Consider the following 18,487-nt stretch of genomic DNA (forward strand, 5'->3'; position numbering starts at 1 on the left):
TATATAAAAGCTATATTTGCTGAAAAAGATCTTTACCTTGTCAACAGAAATGCAGCATTTAGAACATTACAGTTTTCAGTGTCTCTGCAAAAACCAGAAGGAGACAGAGCAGTAAACTTTGCACTTATAATTGTACAAATACAGAAACAAGTGCTTGGGGAAATGAGGGCCAAAGGAAAGTTCTGGAATAGTGAAGGCCCAAAATTATGTGGTTTTGAAACATGACCATCATTGCTGCCCTTTTCATCCGGCGCAACAGATTTACTGTCCCAGAGGCAGGAGACAAAGGATGCCTCCTGAAGAAAACCCCTGTGTGTGCTTGCATCTCAAGTGCCACAGAAGTACTCACCCTCAGAGGCTGAAGGAGAGGAGAGCTGGAGTGGGAGTGGGACAGTTAGGCACTTCTGCACTTTCTCTCCATTCTCCTAGAACTTTTAACAGCACATCTAAAAATGCTTGGGATGTTGCTTTGGAATTAAGGATTTGCACAGAAGCTGAGAAACAACATGATGTGCCTTGGGCTTTAGGAGTCCATGTCAGAAACTGGTTAGAGCAGAAGCATTTCTGCATCCCACTCTTCTGCTTGGGTGAGCAACCCACCCCTCTAAAAATCATCCAGGAGGCACTCGTGCTACTCAGGCTTTATGTAGGTGCAGTAAAGCAGAAACTGTATGAGGGAAGACCCATCTGCCTGTGGGCTGCCAGGGGTATCAAGGCAGTGCTGACTCTGGTGCTGGTAACAGAGTTGCCACCATACTTGCTCTTACTTTAAAGAAGGTATGGCATGTTCTGGGGCAAAGGAACAAAATAAAAGGCTACTTCTCTGACTCTTCTTAAACCTGCATTCTAGCCATCATTCAATCTCTTCTTAAACCTCCCTTCTAGCTATCATTCAATTTCATGAAACACTTGTCTTAGGATAGAATCACTGAGGAAGCTGTGGCAAGACAGCCCTGCCAGTTTCTGGATGATGCAGATATTGGCACTTATCTCTGAGTATTCCTGAGTATGCAATAGAAATGACACTTTCTCACTCCTTTGTAGCTGCTGCAGTTTTCTTGGTAAGTGTTCCCAGCCCCTGAAACTCCTGGTTCCTTCATTATCAAAGCTGCTCCAAAGTGCTGCTAACTGCTCCACTCTTCATCCTCTCTGTCCCAACCCCTTTGCAGGACCACAGTACAGTGTATCAGAAACCAGCTTATTGTTGCTGTATGAGACAACTGCAAAACATCTGTGATCCCCTTAGTTCTCTACAGGGCAGTCAGGTGAGACTTGACTTGTGGTGGCTTTGGTCAGAGGTAAAACCCTGTTTCTGACAGCAATGCTGCTCATGCTAATCATGTCAATCTATTTCTTGAGTGAAGTGTCTCACAAGAAACTGATCCCACTAAGTGTCTTACACTTGCACTGGAACAGAGAATGTTGAGTTTGTCCTCTGTAACTGCAGACACCCTGAGACTTGCCTGAATGGAGCAGCTGCATCTCCTTCTGCAGGGATTTCAGAGATAGGAATCAATAGAGGCAGTCTTGACTTCAAGCAGGCAGGTTGTTTTCTCTCCACTTTGGAAATTACTTTGTCCAAAAGTGCTGAGATTTGTCAGCTCTCAGAAAGTGAAGCCATGAGCAGTGAGAGAGGTCTTGGTGACAGAGCAAGGAATGTGCTTGTTTCATTGCTGTGGTTGCATGGCTGGATTTTTATTACTTGCAATGGCTTTCCTGGCTCTGCATAGAGCAAAGTGAGAGTAGTATGGGACAGGAATGTTTCCAGGGACACTGGAAAGCCACTTTTGTGGCTGTCTTAAAATTATAACAAACATTTCATTTTATTTTTCTGCCTAAAAAAGAAAAGGCAAGAATGGACTAAAATATGAAAGCAGAAAAGTTGGTTGTGGGCTGATAACTTGTTAAAAAGGCATGCATGCAGATTGTTGCTGTTGCTTTTTGCTGCTTTAAACAAGTGGCTGTGTTTTGTTCTTAATTAAGAATTAAAGAGTTTGTGTGTGCATGTCTACAGTGGAGACCCCCAAGTGATTCTGAGATGAGGGTGAACTGTGGGGTTTTTTTTGCTAGTTGGGTTGAAATTAACTTCCCACTTGAATAGCATCTGCAACAGCATCGGGCACGGAAGCAATTTTTCTTTTGTAAGAAGATGAAAAAGAAATAAAGGAGGAGTCAAAGAGTAAGCAGGCTGAATGGGCCATTAGCACCAAACTCTGAAGATGTAGAAGTCAAATAGGATAGAAAGGCCCCATAAATTTTTACAACTCCTTGGAGGAAAACACTGTGATTATTAAAATATGAAACTGTGCTTTTTCAAAATGCTTAAAAGATTAATATAGAAATGTCATACTGGGGCTGCTGGAGGGATTAGCCTTAATGGGAATGTTAGAAGCTACTTTAATGTAAAGCAAACATAGCCACCAAAGAAAGATCAAAAGTGGAACAAACTCCAGGCTCTTAGTTTCAGTTAGTTGAGAAACTATTTCTACTTTGTTAATTAGAGTGAGCAAATTCTCCATAAATACTACACGTATGACATAGAAAGTGATGACCTCACCTAAGCAGTCATTACCTAGTCCAATCACTAACATGAGAGCAAGGCTCAGGCCTCTTTTGTGAACAATTTTGTTCCCTTTTTGGCTTGAAAAAAGTGTCTTTTTTTGCTAGTGCACATTTTTGTGAGGTCACATGCATGTGTCCAAATAGTTTTGATGATAATCCACCATCCATGGGCGGGGGAAGGTTTGTCACATGGCACAGTGGTAAACGCTCCCAGACTTTGTGATCTTTTCCATGCAAGAGCAGATTCTGTGACCTTTTTGTTTTCTTTTCAACCTAGCATTGTTACTTCTTTTCATGTAAGCTGACCACAGAGCAACATACTGCTTTGCTCTCTATGACAGCTTTTGAAATCTAAATAAAAAACACTTCAGCATTGCTAATTTAGAGCAAGAAATGCAGTATTTTCCTTGCTGCTCAGGACAGCACTTCATTTGCTGGCTGTCCTTGTTTGGCCAGGGCTGCAGTCAAACACCTGATTCCCTTAGACCCTGGGTTAGCAGCATGAGACTATCAATTCCAGAAGCAGTAATTGCTTTACAAATTGTGCTGCCATTGACTTGTTTTTTTCTGCCAATGTGAGACACAGACCCACACTACACTCTGCGTTGGTCCTCACGTGGTGCTGTCCTTGTTTCCCTGTGAAAGGGTCGGACTTGTGGAACACAGGTTCTTTTAACAGCTATTCCTCAAAAGATCCATCACACCAGTACTCAGCCTGAGTCTGCTGGTTTTGCTAAAACCAGAAAGCAAGAAAGTACCAACTTACTCTACCCAGTGTGAAAACTAGCTTGTTCAAATGTTGTGTCATATGACAGCAAGACATTACTGTGTAATAAAACCATTTTTCTTAAAGACAGTTGCATGCATAGAGAAGTTTTGTTCAGCTGCCCAGATCTGCTGTCTCTTTCCCTTGTCTTATCCCAGGCATAGCAATAAACTTAACTGAAGTTGACCTTTTTTATCTGCTCACAGCCCTACGAGTAGGCAGCTCTCAGTTTTCAGATCAGACAAGATACCATCACCATGTACTTGCCAGTCACCAGAAATCTTGCTTGAAGCTGGAATCCATTTTCAAGTGTTCTGCAAATGAAAGACAGTCCTGACAAGAAGGTGCTGCAGTGCACAAGATGTGGAGTGTGCTGAGCAGTTGCTTCAGTGGAAGGAAGGTCTTAGTTGAGTACAATTGTCAGACTTGAGGCTGCTGGTGGATGAGAAGCTGGACATGAGCTGACAATGGACACTTGCAGCCCAGAAGGACAGTGACATCCTAGGCTACATCAAAAGTGTGGCAGCAGATGGAGAGAGGTGATTCTGCCATTCTGCTGTGGTAAGGCCTCACCTGGAGTGATGCAACTGGCTCTGGAGCCCTCACTACAGGAAGGACATGGACCTGATGGAGCAGATCCTGAAGAGGGCCATGATAAGGATTGGGGGCTGGAACACCTCTGCTACAAGGACAGGCTGAGGGAGCTGGGATTGTTCAGCTTGGAGAAGAGAAGACTCCAGGCAAACCTAATTACAGCCTTCTAGTATGTGAAGGGGGCTACAAGAAGGCTGCAGAGGGACTGTTTGACAGGGTGAGGGGCAATGGTTTGAAATGAGAGAGCAGATTTAGATTGGGTGTTAGCAACAAGTTCTGCACCATGAGGGTGGTGGAACATTGGCACAGGTTGCCCAGGGAGGTAGTTGATATTCAAGGCTCTGAGCAACCTGCTCTAGTGGAGGATGTCCTTGCTGATTGCACAGGGGGTTGAACTAGAAGATTTTGGGGGGTCCCTTCCACCCCAGACCATTCTATGAAAGTTATCTAAAGTAACTGAGATTTTTGCAGTACTTTCCATACAGGGAGATACGGTTTCTAGTGCAGATAAATAAGGGATTGACTCTTCCCTGCAGGTCAGTGGCTTGTGTTTCTGTTTACACCTGCACACAGAGAGGGGTCAGTTCCTGATTCAGAGGAGTGATAGCTTACAGCCAAAGCGAGAGTGTGGAAACTGAAGTTCCCACTGTAGTTTGTGAGCTGTGCAGATCTTGGTCACACACAGCCTCTGCTTATGCCAGCTTTGAAGTTGTCATAAATTACTTGTTCATAGAAGAGTTTCATTCTGCAAGTGCAGGCAAGTAAGTGGCAGTGTGAGAGGAAAAGGGATGCAGCAGGACCTCATTTTGGGCTGGATCTGACAGCAGCAACAAAATGGGAGTCATCTAGATAGTGCTCCATCAATCCATCAGATAAACATTAGCTACAGAATGGACTGAATCTGATGGACTGTTTTAAAGAATTGCTATGAGGTGCCATTTCCCAGCAGCTGTGTGAACCCCAAAGACCACCTGCTGGAGCTGAAGTGAGTGGAATGGCCAATCCTGCTTTAGAAAAATGCACAGGTGTGCTCTGGCTGCTTGACATGCAAACACTGGCACAGGGGGGCACTTCAAGTGTGGGGGGAGGATTTATTCCAGGATTTGTGCACACTACACAGTTAGTAGCTGGTGATTAGAGCAGTCACTAACAGAGTGCATGCAGCAAGGATGAAATGCATCTAACAGACATCCCTCTACATGAAAGATACAACACACTGAGTTTGGATGTAAGCCCAGGCATGGTTCTGTGTAAGATCTTGTTTACCCTTTTATCCTGAGCAGTCTTGCAAACTGCTGTCTTCTCAGCTGTACACAGACTAACTGTAAGGTGAGTTTCTGGAAACTCAGGTGTGAACCAGTGACTTTTTAGTGTATTGCAACTGCCTGGATCTCTGCAGAGAATACGAGCACAACCATACCAAGTGGAGCAGGGTAGATTTAGGCAGGACATAAGAAGCTATTTACAATGAGAGTCATGAAATACTGGGACAGGCTGCCCAAGGATGTGTTTGAGGCCCTGTCCCGGGAGACATTCAAGATCAGACTCGATGTGGCCCTGTGCAGCCTGCTCTAGTCAGAGGTGTCCCTGCTGACTGCAGGGGTGTTGGACAAGGTGACCCTTGAGGTTCCCTTCCAGCCTAATGCAATCTGTGAGATACAGCAGGGGAAGCTGCATGTAGGTAGCAAGCTGTAAAACAGAGTCTTAGGAAAAGCCATCGAAAGGGAGAGAATTCTTCATTTTGCACACACCTTTTCATCAGGAAACAGAGTAGCATGGGAAGGAGGCAGGAAAGCCCAGGGGAGAAGCAAGCTGGCCTGAAAAATGATGGCAGGAGCTTGCAGGCTGCTCCCAGGCCCCAGTGCCGGGTGCCCTGGCAGCACAGGAGCGCTGCAGAGCAGCAGCAATCTCCTGACATCTTGTGGTTTCCTTGCAGAGTACAGCGAGCCCTTCCCCCACGGCCCCAGGCACGGAGTGTCAGCTGGAGCTGACCTTGGCATTAACCGCAGGCACTGGAGATCCTTATATATAGCTACATTCCTCTCACAAATGCAGGGCCACTTTTTCCCCTCCTGTGCAAGAATAAATGTGTTCTGGTGAGCCTGTGTTTGCCAGACCACTTGCCTATGAGGTTTGCCCTGATTTACACCAAAGAGGCACCTAAATTTACATTGAATACACATGAGGCCCACCTAAGCTGGATCCTAGATTCTACATCTGTCATCCTCCCAAGAGTAATTTCTGACCAAAAGTTGTCTCTTTTGGTTGCCATGGGCCAGCTTTAATGCTAGTCATGCATGATCTCTAGAGGAAAGGACAGGAATATTGAGTACTTAATAACGTACATTTAATTTCTGAAGAAATACAGCTATTAAGAATGTTAAATCTACACAAATACAGAAATCCATGTGGTGCACTCCTAACCTCTATCATCTAAAAGTATTGCCTGCTGGAAGTCTTTTGGCTCCTTTAAGTAATTGCAACTTTAGCATTTGACTCAGTTTCTTGGTTTCAGAACTGGGAAAATTATGAACTACACTGGTTTTTGTAAGCAGATATATCAAACTGTTTTCAAGGTGTTGGGTCCCACTGGATCTTCCTCAGGTTACTCACTACACTGGGCTCTTGCTTGATGGGATTTGCAGTGGGAGGACAGAGGATAGTCAGAGCTGGAGCTTTTGAACACCATGGTTTAGACTGGTGAGAGCTCAGGCTGGAGTTTTAGAGGTGATGAGGAAGGAGGAGGAAATGTGCCAGTGCTCGGTTATTTTTTGCAAGTGTATTTCACACATTTATGTTGCACAGATTGGCAAAATATGGTGCCACAGAAAAGACGTGCAGCCAGTAGTGACTGTCCATTCTCCACCAGCCCTGTGTGGAGGAGTAACTTCTACACCCTGCTCCCTTCTCTCTTTCAGGAAGCATGGATGGAAAAGAGAGAGAGGAGTCTCACATACTGATATGAAGCAGTTCCCCAAGGGGGAAACTGTGGCCACTGATAGGACAAGGGGCAATGGTTTAAAATTAGAGGAGACTTAGATTGTATGTTAGGAACAAGCTCTACACTGTGAGGGTGGTGGAACACTGGAACTGGGTGCCCAGGAAGGTAATTGAGGCCCCATCCCTGGAGATACTCAAGGTGAGGCTCTGAGCAATGTGCTCTAGTGGAGGATGTCCCTGCTGATTGCAGGGGATTGGACTAGATGACCTTTGGAGGTCCTTTCCAACCCAAACCATTCTATGGTTATCACTGCTTACCAAGAATCCTTGTGGGAAATAAACGGAGTAAGTTGTATGGTCAGTTTGTAAGAATGCATCCCACATTCCCATTATCCTTCACAGTCTAGAAGTTAGCCTCTGAAGAGATGGTGCTACAGGGGTGGCAGTGGAAGGGGACAGAGCAGACTGGCTGGGAAGCTCTTTGGGAAGCTGAAATTTTGTTTTTCTTCATGTCTGTGGGAATCTAGGCAGACCTGTGTGGTGGGGAGGTAGGTGTGCTGCTGCTGTTACCGCCGTGCCCTTCCTTGTTACTCCTGGGATGCACTGAGCTCCCACAAGGACACTGAAGAGAGATGCAAAGCATTGAAAAAATAACCTCAGCTGGCCAGGTTCATTTTGAAAAATATGGAGTGGGTGAAGTTGCACTAACAGAAGAGAGGTCTCTCCCAATCTTCACCATTTTTCAATGCACTTAAAGCTTGTAATTTAAGAAACGTGCAAAGGAGCAAACTTTCAGGCACTTCATACAAGGTCTTTGAATTTGTCATGGTCTTGGCTGAAAACAGAAATGGAGCTAGTGGGCAGATGTTTCTGTGATAAAACTTGCACTAAGGTTTTATAGATAAATTGCCCCTGACTTTGTGTTAGCAGAATGAGGGCTGTGGTTACTGTAGCAGTGCCTGCAGTGCAGACCTACCATTTCCAGTTCAGCACTATCAGTCCCTTTGTTGAAGTCTGCTGCAAGCAGACAATTGACTATTTGTGGCTTGTGGCTACTCTCTCAAGAGAAGTTATAAACTGAAAGTGATACCAAGTGTTATACAATGGGGAAACGAGGCACGGAACGGAAGGCATTAAACCCTTGAACAATCCCCTTTTAAATGTCTGTAATTACTTATGATCGTGTGCACACACAGCCCGCGCGCAGAGCCATGCGGGTGTGCAAATGTTTCATTTCACAAAGGAAATTCCACTTTTGAAACAACAGATATTCAATATTTTGCTGCTGCAAACCAAAGTCCTCTGTTTATCTTGAATGCTGAAGAGGGTGAAGGCAGCTGCAATTTGAGCTTCTCTGCACTGGCCAGCTGGTAGCTTAACGCCAGCACACAGGGAGGGGGAGGTGAATTATCCCCACTAGCTGCTCTTAGAAGTGGTCACTGGGTAGCTTTGCAATTACAAGGCTTGATTCCCATAGGAACTGCTGGGCTGATGCTGCTGTTTTGTTTTTTTCCTCAAGACCAGATGATGGCTGGAAGCTCAGCATCAGGTAACCTCCAGCACCACACACTGATTCAGGGGCACATGTACAGGAGCAAAAGCATCAGACTTTTTTCCCCCCATAGTTCCCATTTTTCTTCTGTCAGTTGCCTTTGAGTCCCTGTAACTGGCAAGGTGCTCTAAGTGGTATTCAATTATGAACACCAGGAGTATGGGATCATTAGAAACTGGAAACATCAGGCAGGTCAGGTCTAGCTCCTAACAGCTCCAGTGTCTGTAGAGAATGCCCTACACTTGCTGTATACATAGGAGAGAATGCTACCTTGCTTCAGCAGCTGCATGTGCATGCCACAATGGCATGTGTAGGGGTCCATTTGAATGGGTAGCAAGAAGAAGGGGGGGGAGGGGGACATGTGATTTGTATCCATTTCATTATTTTCAGTGACAAAATGCTGCATACAAGCTGGCTACAGCTGGATTTCTTGAGTGAGCCCAGATCTTGCTGTCTGCAGTTCCTGGATTACCTTGTGCAATACCTGGTGGTGTGAGCCCTCGTGTCTCAGTGCACCTCAATAGCAACATGCAACTTGTTTGTCAGCACTCTGAATTGGCTGTTGTGATTTCTCCATTCATCCCTGAATTCATCTGCCCCCAGATTTTATGAGTTCCAAACCACAATGCAAAAAGCTGTGCAGCTCTTAGTCAGCCATGTGGAAAAGCAGTGTTGAATATCTATGCATGCAGCGTGTCTGGAAGCATTGCCATATTTTTCTCTGAAGAATTTGTTTAGGTTACATAAAAGAAATAGGCAGGAACTCGTGGGGTTTCATTTGGTGGTTCTCCCTCTGTTCTGCTTGGCTTCTCAGCTTTCAATAGATCCCAAGGTCAGGCTGTTATTTGTTGCTAGGCCAAAGTGGCAACCTCCCACCCTAACAATGCTACTATCTTCATATCATCTGAGCTATAGGGGCCACATTGTGATGCTTTGGCAGTGTTGCTAGGGAGGTTGCTAGGTTAGATTGATGTCACTATGTGGGTTATAAATTGCCTTTACCCTGCTGGCCCTAACTTGGCCCCTAACACAATGATCTAGTAGATGGCATCGAAGTGTTCAAATGATGCATCACAGCAACATCTTTGGACCCTGAACTTGGCAGCAGATGCATTTTGTAGCTATTCAGCAAAGGAACCCACTTGTACGGTAGAGAAGCAAATAAACAATTGCATAAAATGCATTCTTTCATGTCCTGAAATTAACCAAATTGGTGATAAATACCTCGATTCTGACACACCTACACTAAAACCAAGGCTTTCCCTTAACACAGGCTGTGTGCCCTCTCCATGCCCCAGTGCTGAGGAAAGGAAGGAAGTTTAAAAAAGATGAAAGAGAGAACTGAGAAACGAGGTAGGTGAACAGAGAATTTCCGAGCTTGGAGCACTGCACGGCGCAGGCTCAGGTCAGCTCAAATATCCCACCACCGCCTTCATCATCACACCTGTTTATTCTAGCACCAAAGTGCCATTCCACAAAGTTACATTATTTGCATGGTTCTGCTTTGTGACCTCAAGGGACACTTAATCTTGTTTGTTGCAAAAGAAAACAAAAAAAAAAAAACCAGCTGAAGAGTCATTTTAATTGACTTTTCCACATATTAATACATCCACATGGAGAAATTCTGCAGAGTACAGACGCGTGTGTGTGTGCATGTGTGTGTGTGAGCTTTTGAAAAGGGGTAAATAACAATAGATAAACATGCATGCCCTTCAGAGCTGCTCTGCTTTAAAAAGTAAATACATCATTAGCCAGGCTTTTCTTTATGTATGATGTCTTGATACGCAGGGCTCTAGCTGCACACCTCTCATTAGCGCTAATTAAATTGCTGTGGCTGAATCCCTCTGCATTGTGTTGAATGTACACCTCGGTGTATTTGTAATTATTTTTTAAAGGCTGCCTTCATCTCAAGGCGCAGCAGAACGCAGCCCCTACAGTGCTGTGTGAATCCATAGGGTGTATACATATTTATAAATGGTTTAAAAATGCATATTATATTTTGCCCACGGAGCATAACATCTCCGCTGCCTGGAAACATGTATTAAAGGAGGTAACAAAAATCCAGAGGAAATGTCTTTGGGAAGAAAAAAATAGTTAATACACATGGGCTACAGCTGCCTTTTAAAGATTAATTTCTTGGCCATTTACAGTGTGGTTTTTATTATCAAAAGCCAGTGGAGCATACTACAGAAAATCTTGCTTTGTAAATTCCTTCTGCGCTTGTTGGGCCTGATTCTGTTGCACAGCATCCAGCGCTTTGCTTTGCAGACTTACACCATCGCAACATTGGACCTGGGTTCTCACAGGGTTGCTGCTTGTCCTTTTCTCCTGTCACTAGAGTAAGCAGCATCCCATGTGCTTTTAAAAATGTGGCCTTATTGAAGCTGCACTGGTTCTGACTGGATTCTTTATGATTTCTTTCAGTGTTGATTCCCCCCAGTATTTGAAACTGAACTAAAGTCTGTCTCGACAACACTTATGCCTGTTCTGTATCTTAGTTTACCTTTCCCTGGCCCTCCCTTTTTACTCTCAAGACATAGAGAGTTTAGCTTAGTGCCATGTTCTCCTCAGTTTCAATGTGAGACTGCAGAAAATGCAAAAGCACACACCTCTGTGTACACAGCAAAGCCTGTCCTGTCTGTTTCAGGCTGTAAGCAGCAAAACTTCCAATGCACAAAGGATTTGGGGAGCCTATATGTGGGTTCTCTAGGCTTCCCCAGAGCCAAATCCAGACCTTTTCAGACTCCTTTTAAACCCATAAGAAGCAAGAGTGCAAGTGGAGGGGGAGGATGAAGCTAGTGACACTTAAATCCTGCCAAGCAGCGCAGAGAAGATAGCAGAAGCTTCAGGCTCAAAGCAGTATCAAGGACAATAAATAGCTGTTACTCCTTAGCAGGCCATGAGAGGATGGAGAGTCTGCTACTGGGGATCCCAGGCATATGCACGAGTGCCTTTGCCAGAGTGGAGACTTGTTCTCTGTGACCTTGGGCAAACCATTTCACCTCTCTCCATATCAACATTCTGTTTCTGAAATGAAAATAAATGGCCCCAGAAGAGCTAAAGGTGCTGGAGATTGAGGGGCCCTGAGGAGGATGAAGCTGAGAAAGGATTTTTTATATATATATATATATATATGTATGTATTTTTTCCCAATTGTCTAAACTATTTATCTCAACTCCTGTGAAACCTTCATACATTAAACTCAACATCTTGGTGTGAGAGACAGGATGTGTCCCTCACTAAGCAGGGCTGCTTGCGTTCTCATTATTGCAAGGGAAGTAGGTAAGGTTTCTTCAGGGAACTTTTCTCCTTCGCCCTGTGGTGGTATCACTCAGAGTGCTGTTCCCACATTTGCAACACTGAAGTGCAGGGTGTTCCAAGGTGCCTTATTTCAGCAGAGGATTTTCATGCTGATTGGAGCCAGTGGTTTAGGTCTTTCTCTGATGATAGAGTGTCTACATTAGTGTTGAAATTCTCATTTCTTGGAAAGTGTTAAAACCCAATACATAAATGTTGACTTTTTTTATATATATATAATGTGCTCCTGGGGCTTTTTCATCTGTGCCAGAATTAAGTGCAAAAGGAATTTTTAAAGCTGACTTGTAAATTCCTGACAAGAGGAGTTTATAATAGAAGTGTTGACATAACCTTAACTACAGTGACAACTGAAGCTGGCTTGTTAGGAAAGCAAAAACAAAAAATGTCTTGCAGGGAGGCAGGATTTGGGCATAGAAGGTGAGGCAGCTGAATTTTTTTCCCCCCTGAGAATCCCTGGAGGGTGTTGTGTGAGACAGCAGGCAAAATGAAGCCGAAGCAAATCGCATAGCAGGCAGAAGAAACACTCTGGAATTTGCTCATTTTCATCAAGCAGACAGTGCAGTTATCCTCTTACCAGGTTTTTTACAAGCTGCATTTCTCCCCTCAGAGGTAATCACAAGGGTCTTACAGCAAGTCAGTGCTCGCTTTTGGCCTTACAGCTAGCTCTTACTTCATTCTTTGTCCCTGAAAACCTAAAGCAGTCAGGAATGGGGCCTCAATTCCATGCCTTCAACAGGAGCAGGAACCAGACCTTTGTTTGCAATCCATCTGTGTTTGTTACAAGCAATATTTATTTTTTTAATCACTAAATCTTATTCCCTTGAGTCAACTGCAAGAATTCAACACCTCAATGCTTAAACACTCAGTAATAGATGGAGAAGCCTTTATGCAGCGAGGCTGCATGAGCCACAACCCGAGCTACCAGCCCAACAGATATTGCTGTCACTTCAGCGAGAACCAAACCTATTGATAGACAGAGGTGAGATCTTAACTGAAATATTAAACCAAAGGAGTTGATTTTTAGTCCCTTTGTTTCCCCAAAGTGAGCTGAAGCTTATTTCATACTTATCTCTCCCCTGCAGGTGAGGGGAAGTGGAAGTTTGACATCTCTTCCTGAAGGCATAAAATCCTTAAGGCAGAATGGAGATGGCATTGTGCATCTCCATTCTGCAGCACATCCTACACATGGAGCCAGGGCCTTTACCCAGGCTGGGTTCTGCAGGCTTCACCTCCTTGAATCTCCGAGATTCACTTCTAAATGGCATCGTTGTTTAACAAAGTCTTTCTTACTTCTTTGCTATGATGTTTGTGTGTGGAGAGGCAGTCAGCTCACTGGTAAGCAGCAGGAAGATTTATAGTGAGCTGGCACACTTCAGAGTGTGGATGGCATGGGTGCAGGGAAGAGGGTGCAATGCTTGACTTCCTCCCTGCCCAGCCTCTGCCCAACTCTGGCATTTTTGGCAAAGTGCTAAAGTCACTTTCCAGGAAAGGTGGAAGGTCCAGGGACAAAATATTCAGCACAGTGTAAGTAAAATACAATGTGGAAAGCAGAGAAAAGGACAGCTGTGAAATGGGAAAGCCAGAATTAAATCCCCTCCCCAGTACTTCCTAATTCTTTCAGGGCAGCTACGGCTGTGGAGCTGGCAATCAGTGCACAAGGCATTGAGGAGAAACAACAGAGGCAGGGAGGAGGGGGGTGAGCAGCACTCTTGAATGGTTTTTGGGAGAACTGATGAATTTTTAAGCCTCCTTTGTGCTGCGGTATGGTTGGAAGGGCAACATGAGCTAGACTGGCAGGATAGCAGAGGCAGGGTGGGAGATCAACCAGCTTGCAGAGAAATCTAAAAGAAAGCAAAGACTGCAGATTCCTCATTTGCCTTCTCCTTCCCATTAAAACAAGATTTTTTTACTCCCTCCCTATTTTTTTCTTTTTAATAAATACTGAAATACAATCCCTAGCTCTCAGGCACTGCCAGCAAACCTGGCGGAAACACTGCAGCTGGAGCCACAGCCATGAGCTGGAGGGCATGGAAAACTATCACTTTTTCCCTTGGCAAACCAAACACATCAAGGGAGCAGCATGCCAAAGAATAACTCTGTTTTTTCCCCAAAACCTCATTTTGTGCCAGGATTTCCTGTCACCAAATGCCCCTGCATGAGCAGAAAGCAATCAGACCAGTCTGAACCACAAATGGCCAGAGCCAGCTCCCAGCTCAGCTTCACCTCATCCATACAGGATATCTCCTGGCACTGGTTTAGGAGTGCCTTCTGCTGGGTTCCCAAATGGACCCCGGGGCTGGGAGCCATAGTATGGGTTAGCAACACAGAGAACTTCTGCACAGCTTCGGTGTTTTGATCTGTGCTTATGGGACTGTTTCTCCAATTTGAAAGGGCCTGCCTCTATAGACAGCCCCTGTGTTCTGATGTAGTTATCTCGGGATACAGAGCTGATGTCTGGCATTTTTACTTAGAAGTCTTTTCCTTTTTCTATTTCCTCTTAAGCTTCTTTGTTTATGTTTCTCTAAACCTGTCTCCAATACCACGCTGATGCAGCAGTAGTTGTGGAGGAAGGCAAAGGTGGCAGCTCTGGGTTTGCTGAGGCATCCCCTTATGAGAGGTTTTCAAGAACAGACTCAGACTCAAAAATCATTCCCTGAGGAAAATGTAGATACATTTGAGTCTAACTCAGAGCAGGATGGCCAAGCACATGTCCTCTTCCAGATCTCTGTTAAGAGGCATAGGAAATTTTTATGGCAAAGCTTTCATGTTCTGTCCAGACACTCATTTTCATGAAACATCTGGGAGCTCGATGGCTTTGAAACAGTTTTTCTTCAAACTGGACATTCAGTTCAAACATTATTGGGACAGATAATGTGACTGCACAACCCTCACTTTTTTTGGTAGTCAAATACTGAAAGGTCATTGCAGATTTTATTTAAGAGCGGGAACTCTGCAGTCTTGTGGCTGTGAGCTTATTGGAGGCAGTGACCTGTGGTATCTGGTGGTGGCAGGGAAGAGGGAGTTTTGGCATTGCCTGGTTATTCCGTGTTAAATTCTTCTAGGAGGGTTTTCATAGACTCCAGTTCATGGTAAGGCCAGCACAGGCTGGGGCTGCTTTTTCAGTCTCTTCTCCCTTCCCACATGTCAAACCTGTGACCCCAAAAGCCATGGGGAGGGAAGTGATGGGAACACAGTCCATGCAGGTGGTGATGTGGTTATGTGAAGAGATGGAAGCAAGAAAGGAATGGGAAAGTGGGTGAAGGAATGTTCAAGAAATTAATGAAAACAATCCCTCCTGGACTGGACATTTGAGTGGGAAGCTCAGGCACCAGGGCCTGTAGTCAATGTGGCCCTGACAGCTTAACAGTTCTATTAGGGGCCATGCTCTTTGGTAATACAGTGGAAAACAAGAAGTCTGATTTCTGCACAGACTTGATCACTGATCCTTCTCTGGAGCACCACTCCTCTGTGTAAAATTAAGACAGTGAAACTACATGGATAGGAATGAAAGCAGAGACTTTTCCAGACCAGTGACAAAGCATAGAACCATAAGGCTGACAGAGACCTTGAGAGATTGTCTAGTCTGGCAGTAATTTTTTTTTAATGGAAGGACTGCCCTGGATGTTTTTCAAATCTATTCCATTCACAGTGCCAGCACAATGGTTTGAATCTAAAAGGAACCAAAAACTGTATTTTATTCTTTACACTAGAGAAAGAGCCATGCTGAGCAAAAGTTTGCAAAAGAAATTAAAGCCAGATCTACTTATACTTTAAAATGGGCATAAATTCTTTAATCAGATTAGTCCTATCCTGACATCACTGATTTTCATAGATGCTTATATAAACATTTTCTATGCTAGCTAGAGTCCAGCTTTGTTGAAATGCAGTGGAATCAACACATGAACTGGAAGCATCACACACAGCAGAGCTCTCAGGCTGCAGGAACCATTCACAGATTGCATTGGGTTGGAAGGGACCCTCCAAGGTCATCTTGTCCAACCCCCTGTATTCAGCAGGGACACCTCCAACTAGATCAGCCTGTCCAGGGCCACACTGAGTCTGATCTTCGATGTCTCCAGGGGTGGGGCCTCAGCCACTTCTCTGGGCAACCTGTTCCAGTGTTTCACCACTCTCATTGTGCAGAACTTCCTCCTGATGTCCAGCCTAAATCTACCCTAAATATTATGATGATAGCATGATTTTTATTTCTATTTGTTCCTCTCTCTAACCAAGCCTGCAATGCAAATAACAATAGCAATGATTGCTCTGTACTTAAAAGCATGCTGGCATTGGGAGGAACAGCCAGAAAGCTCTGCTAAGTGCGGGGTGTAATTAAAGAAGAAAATACCAATCAAAGATCACACCTTTTTGTAATTAACTTCCTCTGCCTGAGCAGAGGACTGCATTTATCTACCTCTCTTCAGCTAAATCTGTTGAAATGTGCAGTGTAACACAGCACCACAGCTGCTCCACAGGCAGCAGAAGGCCAATACAGTTTTGTAATGATGATACTATGTGGTCGTCTTCTTCACACTAACTGATTCATATCCTGTACATCCAGGAAGCACCAAGCCCTTTATTTGAGCTGATGGATGGATGCTGACCACTCAGAGAAGTGCTTGTGTTCCTGTGGTTTTGCACTCCTTCAGAGAACTGAGAAAGGTAAAGAGGTAAACAGACAATGTCTGTCGCACATGGGCATCTACCATCCTCAATTCTGGTAAAAGATGTGTCATTAAAGCAAGAAATAACTACAGCTTGCTTTTGAATAGAAAAGGATTGGATCCTCCTGGGGGGGGAAATTGTTCTACCAATACCAGTTTGTCAAGGAAGCAAATAGTTAATCAAGTTATGAAGTACTTGCACTGTTCAGGGTTTCAGTCTGTGTTATAGTCCCACTAAAACTTTAACTTGTTATTCTGGGAAAGACCAAGAAAGGACTGAAAGAAAAAAGCATCAGATAGTTTCTGAGCATAAAAATAAACCTGAATTGTCACTTCATTTTTATCCTGGGCTTCCCTGAGCTACCTCTGTTCTCCATAGCTGGAAGAGTTGTACTTCTTCCAAATGTGAATCCTAAGCATGTTTAATTTAGGACACAAAGGAAGAGTCCTTTCTAGAGCTATTTGTATTACAAATAAGGTGTTCCATCTCAGGAAAGAAACAGGAAAAGGTCCTTGTGTTTTCAGCTTTGCAAGATTGAATCTTATTGACAAGGATAGTGCAGTACCTGGAATAACTCCAGTCATGTACATCTGCTATAGCAGAAGGGGATGACAAGACTTAAGTGGCAGATGAAGTTTCTATAGTTCAGACAATATATTAGCAAGGAGTAATAGAAACTGAGAGCAGTTATTGAAAGTGGTATCACACATGACTGTAGAGGCTCTATCTGCACGTTTTCCCCCTCCCCCAATCCCCATAAGAGCAGTCTAAAGCAAATCTTTGTGGTAAACACTCATTCATTTACCTGGGCTTAGCCCCATCTAAAGTACAAGAACCAAAACCCTGAAGAGGGTAATGGGTTGTGAAATGTCTCCCTCTTCTATGCTGTATATGAAAGCTGGGGTGAGGTTTCTTCTCCACAAATCAGCTGCCAGGAGAGAAAAATCCTGAGTTAGTGGGAACTGGAGCAATGAGCAGCTGAGTCTAGTTGAGAGGCATCTGTGCCCATTGCTGGGAGGTTGGAGTCGATGATCTTTAAGGTCCCTTCCAACCTGAGCCATTCTGTGATCCTTATGTTTCCCATGACAAAATTCTGAGCACCATCAGGTTAAACAGAAAAACCAGTTTCTGACTATAATTTTATGCTTGCTACTTTTTTCTCCTTGAATGTACACTTGATGTCATCACCCCCCCTGCTTCTAATGGTATATCACAGAGAGAGGAAAGCAGTGTTTTGTTCATGCAGACCAGCAACCAATCCTTTCTTGAAAGCTCCAATTAAGGATAAAGTAGCCTGAGTGCTTCTTAAAGCCAGTGCCCCACCTCAAAACCAAAGATTTACACCAGGATTCCTCGATACAATTTATCTGGGGGTTGGGGGAATTAAGTAAATAAACATTGAAACCCCTAAACACAGGCAACGTGCATGGAAGCAAAGGCTCCCTTTGTGTGCCCTGGGAGGGCTTATCCCCCCAGCACGTGCACACAGGCACACACCCCCTGCCGTAAGAGATCCATTTTATGGATTCAAGGACAGCTCTCTCCAAGAGGAGAAGAGACGTTGCCAAGATACCAGATGTGGTTCCATTCAAGACCACTCATAGGAGCAATTCAAGATGAAATCAAATTAGATGTGTTGGTTATACATAGCACAGCCTGCTCGGGATACTAAATGACAGAGTTTGCCAATAATTAAGTGAAATCTCGGAGATGATGAGTCCCCAGAGCTCTCTAGGTTATGTCGGTCTAATTCTAAGTGTCATCATTATAGCAGCAGAGCAAAATACTCTGCATAGGCCACAGAGCTGGAATTTTTACTGTGGATATTAGCTTTTCATAGGCAGTGCTACAGGGCAGCACTGAGCTTCATTACATGTCTTCTGCTATTACTCTTGCTTAACCTTGCCCTGTTATAAAGCTCCTGAAACCTGACTCCCACTTAATAATTGATAGTTAGCACTTACTATCCACAGCAGTATTCCTATTCACAGCACTTTACCAAAAGCTGCTTAATCTCCCTGGGCCCCCTGCCCCTTGAGATGTCCAGCACAATTACCCTAATTTTGCAGAAAGGGAAACTGAGGCAGAAA

This window comes from Melanerpes formicivorus, unplaced genomic scaffold, assembly GCF_026170545.1.
Source record: "Melanerpes formicivorus ecotype bairdi unplaced genomic scaffold, bMelFor1.0.p_v2 SCAF_36, whole genome shotgun sequence".
NCBI classification, from domain to species: Eukaryota; Metazoa; Chordata; class Aves; order Piciformes; family Picidae; genus Melanerpes; species Melanerpes formicivorus.